We start from the raw sequence: 5,805 nt of genomic DNA on the forward strand, positions 1-5,805 counted from the left end.
ACATTAATACCTTATTCTTTCTAATTTATTTTTTCTTTTCTAGATACAGCCCATTTAAAATAATAGCAATCAATTTGAACATTTGCACTGACTAAACAAATTCTACATCTGTCTTCTTTAAGCTATACTCTTAACCTTCAATCCATCTAAATATATACTCTTTTTATAATCACGCAAAGTGTGCATAAATTTTTTTGAGACACCCTGTATACATAAAAACCGGAAGCCATCCACAGCTGAAAAACAAAAATTATAAACAGGTAAAACAAAATTATAGTAATGGTTACATAGATTTTTAAACATATATGTATTGGAATGAGAGGAACAAGTATGCATGGGATAGAAATATTTAATGAATTCAGATTATTATGATAAATGAATATGCGTGTAATGATTGAGGTGTGTGTGAATTGTGTATATTAATGTAATATAAAAAAAAAAAAAAGGAGAGTGATTTGGCATACGTCAGTTGCAATTGAGTATTAATAGTGAGAAGACGTATAAGCATGTGATTGTGATAAATTAATTATATTCCAACTCAATATTTGTGTTTCATAATATTTCTAATTAAATAAATAATTGTTCTTATCGTTATTAAATTTCATCCACCATTAACAAAAATAACGATACAGTTCAGTAGATTCGATTTAATAATAATCAGTCTTATTTAAATATTAAAACTCTTCTGAAAATATGTATCTGTAATTCCCTCTTGACTCCGGACTCTTCACAAATGCGTTCACGTTTATTTCCTTTATGTCAGCGGCCATGATTCAGAAGGACCGGGAACCGTTGGCTAACGCTACTGGCACGCCATATTTTGATCGTTAGAACAAAATGTTATACGGCACGCTTTGCCGGTTAAACCGGTGCTGAAATGGTTATGGAATAGAAGCGACATTAAAGCACGATATATCATTGCCAACGCAAATCACGGGCAGCGAGGGTTCAATTTATATAAGAGGGGTCCGCGCTGAATGGAACCTCTGATAGGTCAGATTGTTTCGAGCCTCGTCCGTTTTCTCACTGGCAATTTTATCAAGTCAAGGGTCCTGTCCTTTTATAGGCTGCTCACCTTCGCTAACAATTTCACGTGTAATCAAATTTAAATCTCGCGATAAATTCTATCAACGTATTTACGAGTCTCTTTTAATCAAGTTTCTCTCGTTCAGTGTGCTGTTAAGAGGGTTTCGAAATTTTCACTTTACGTAATTCTTCCTGTGTGTGTTTCGCCTAGATACGGTATTTATTTCTATTTTCTTCGTGCGTTCTGAGTTTGGACAAGAATAAACATAAGCTGTATCAAATTTTGAAAATACTTTAACACTTAATTCTTGCAATTTCCATCGTGAAAGAGAAAAATTATGGATATCGATTTAGAAACGTTAATTATTTTTATTGGTAAGAAATAATTTATTGAAACATAATTTTGGAAATTTATTTGGGGTAGTGTCTTTCGTTTAAAAATAGCGAAAGCTAAAATAGTCCGAAAATAGCATTCTTCAAATTTTCTTACAAATTTTTCATTTTTGAGAAGAACGCAGAAAATAAATAACATAAGTATCTTATATGTTTTTTTATCTTTGTATATAAACGAATTTACAGCACGAGATACACGCATATTCTGTACTGAAAAATAAATACAAAAAAATAGAAAATATATTAAAACTGAAACTACCAAATCAGATAAGAATTAACTAATTTTAAACTTTCTATTTTTGCAATGATTTTTGAAAATATTCGGTATACACAACTTTCACAAAACTTTTGTTAAAATCTTTATTCATGCCTGTTATTATTCCATATATTTTTATAATTGGAAACTAATTGCAAAATATTTTTATGTTGTTTATACGGAAATATAATTATTTGCAATATTTAAGAGTTAATCGTGTTGGAGAGTTCTAATCTCCCGCTCCATGTTGCTCGGTGCTTCTAGCGACATCTGGTATTTGTTTGACAACTCCATATATTTTTATAATCATAATTGCAAAATAATTGCAAAATAATTGCAAAATATTTTTATATTGTTTATACGGAAATATAATTATTTGCAATATTTAAGAGTTAATCGTGTTGGAGAGTTCTAATCTCCCGCTTCATTTTGCTAGACGCTCCTAGCGACATCTGGTATTTGTTTGGCAATTCAAATATAACCTAACGGTGGAAGTCACTTGCTTCCAAGTTATTCTGTTTATGAGACATTAAAACATATCCCATTCTCTGTATTTCACCAGAAATCAAATTGTAATATATTTCTTCAATTACAATTATTGTTATACGTGTAAATTAAAAATTCCGATTACTTATAAATACTATATTTAGATAAATATTGCAGACCGAAATTTTAATACTAGACAAGTATTGCCATCACAGAATAGTAGCACATATTTAAATTGTTACGAATAAACGACTCTACTTACGTCTATCATATTCAACAATTAAAGCAAATATTATACATGACAAAGAAAGTAGTATCGAAAGTAAACTTTTTCCCAGATAATTATTCAAACGATTTTTAACCTATTAGTTGCCACGATCCCCGTTTGGGGATTTTGGAATTTTACGTACACCACTCGGCGCTAAAAATACATTTGGTACACCTGACAGTTTAGTTTTATTCTATATATATTAGTCAATATTGTATGTAGCGAAAAGTGTGTATTCTGTGCTTCGTTTCTATACAACAAGCGAACAAATTTGAAATTCGCGTGTAAGTTGAACGGAACAGAATTGTCATATTTGAAGCATTATATTTTTCATTTGGTTTTTATATTATAATGAAATACCGTACATAAATATGTAATTTAGAGGTTATAGTAACGATTTGTTACTTACTCAGTCTTTTGTTTTTTATTGAAATGATTTTATCGATCATTTTATAACGATACCCATTTTGGGACTTTTTCAGAAATATCAAATATTTTCAAAACGAAACATAATTTGAATATAATTATATTGTTACGCAACCTTTTGTGCATATATATAACTTATCCGGCCAAAAATTTCAAAAAATGAAATTTGGCAGTTAATGGGTTAATCTCCACAATATATTTTCTGGCAATAGTATTTATAAAAGTATACATATCTGACAGCGATAGAAAAAGTCATTTTGGTGTCTAAGCAACGCGTTATGCAGCGTACCGTGTTACGGAGAACTTAATCGGATAAAGCAAGCAAAAAGACGTTGAACTTGCTTCTTAAACTTGTAATCTTCAGTCGTATAAATTCTACTTTGAGATAAGCACGGCGGGGATATGCGCTTCTATAACGAGCAAACTGACTATACCTATATATATAAACGGTGCGACGTTTTATTCGTCTAATCTTTTTATTCCGTAATAAAAATCACGCTTTAAATATTGTCGTGATACCTGACTACAATTGAAAAGGACAGTATTGGAAGGTCGAAAAAGCGATAAAGGTATTATTTAAAATAAAGAAAACGCTGAAATAAAATGGACAATCTAAACACTTAAAGAAAATCTAAGTTAAGAATTTTATTTCTGTCAATTTTGAATTTTTGTGTTGTGCTTTTATTTATTTTATATTTCATTTCATATTGTGTTTTATTTAACTTAGGTAATAGATATCTGTGTTTACCGCTTTTTGAACTTTCCAATATTACCATTTTTAAGTTTTAGAAATGAAATGTAAATTTGGAATTTATTAACAAATTTCTTATTCCAAATTTGATTTTTTCCAGTTCTACATTTTTGTATTGTATTTTTATTTATTCTGTACTTCATTACTGTGTTTCTTTTCGCTTGAATAATATCTGCTTTCGTCGATTTTTGAATACTCTAATATTAGCATTTTTAAGTTTAGTTAATGAAATACAGATTTGGAATTTATCAAAAAAATTTTATTCTAAATTTGATTTCTTCCTATGTTGTGTTTCCATGTATTTTGCATTTTATTATTGTCTTTCCAAATGATACCTTTATTTAATACATTTTTAAATATGAAAACATGGCTTTTTATAATTTAAAAAATTTTTCAGTATTATAAGCTTATAATTTTACAATTTTTATAATATTACAATAGTATTTTACATTTTATTATTGTCTTCCCAAATGATACCTATATTTAATAAATTTTTAAATATAAAAACATGGCTTTTTATAACTTTAAAAATTTTTCAATGTTATAAGCTTACAATTTTTCAATTTTAATCAAGTAAAACAATAAGTGAAATTAAAATATAAAGTGTATTTCGTTCCATGTTATTTACAAGGAATTTCTCCGATTTTTAATAAATTTTTTGACATTATGACATGACCACGAGTAATAATTTAGGCTATAGGGTACACTGGAAAGGAATATGTGGATCTATACGTGTGTATAATACCACGTGTGAGCAATCGCTATTTGTAAGGTGTTTAAGCAAATCTGCTTATCAGATTTAGAAAAGCGTGCCTTTTAAGTCTGAATATATGGTTGTCCGAATGGATCAGTTTTAAGGCCAACGGATTTTTGTGCGATGGTAACAGCATTAGATAGCGTTTGTCGTAGTTTCAAATTTTTCCTTTGACTGCAGGTATTTCAGGATCACCGTATATTATGCTGTTGAGGATATACCATGGTAGATATTTCTTAGAATTTTCGACTGAAATCTTTGTTGTATTTTAGTACTAGAGTTGCCATCATAGAATACCATCTATATAATTTGAATAAATACAAACATATATTTACAGAAAGTAAATTTAATATTTACATCTTGTACCAATTTTTACTTTGCCATGGTATAATATTGATTATAACAATATATTTTCTAATACTTTGTTCATAGCAGTATATTTTGTTGTATTTTATTTATAATAGTATAATTTGTTACATATTATTATATAATGTCTAGTTAACAAAGATATGAAAATTATTGTTTAATTATTTTAAACTGAATTTATAATTTCATTCTTCGATAATTTTATCAAATTTATATTTCTATTTATCAATAATTTTATGAAATTTATATTCCTATTTATCGATAATTTTATTAAATTTATATTTATTTTTTAATCATTTTATTAAGCTCACGTTCGTTACATAAATTATAATTTATAGCATTTATTGCATAAGATTAATGAAGGAGGACCATAAATTTTCACCACGTATTTTTTTTATATTTTACACTTTGACGGCCGTATATTTTCCCCATCATTTTCAAGTTACCACCGGTGCGTGTCGCCGCCGGACGATATTTACGCAATCGTCCGTAGCGTAACTAGTAATTAAAGTGTATTTATTGATAAAAAAAAAGAAGAGAAAAGGAACGATTAAAACCACTGTTACTTAAACGTCAGCCGATAATTGCTGAAAAAAGGAAGTCGCGCGTACGTGACAGTAGTTAACAAAATGTTAAGCGTTTTTAATGTTTATAAACAATTAATTTTATCTTCTTATCTTAAAGTGTATAGTAGCACATTACGTAATTTTTACCTTAAGGTGTATAATAATATATTATATAAGTTTTGTCTTAAGCTATATAATAGTGTATTAAATAATTTTTATCTTGAAATATATAATTATATATTATATAATTTTTACTTTAAAGCATGTAATTGTATATTATATAATTCTTATCTTGAAGTATATATTAAATAGTATTTACCTGTTTACCTTATATGAATATATATAATCAAACATATCAGAGTATAGTTGAAACAACATATAATAATATAGATTATGATATTTAGGGTTGTGCTGTAAGAGTTATGGTTATGAATAGAATTAAAAAAAAAATAAATTAAATGTGTGGTATAATATCTTTGTAAGTATTATATATATATTTATAATTTTAATATA

The sequence above is a fragment of the Eufriesea mexicana genome, unplaced genomic scaffold, assembly GCF_001483705.2.
Source record: "Eufriesea mexicana isolate 0111107269 unplaced genomic scaffold, ASM148370v2 scaffold1674, whole genome shotgun sequence".
Lineage (NCBI taxonomy): Eukaryota > Metazoa > Arthropoda > Insecta > Hymenoptera > Apidae > Eufriesea > Eufriesea mexicana.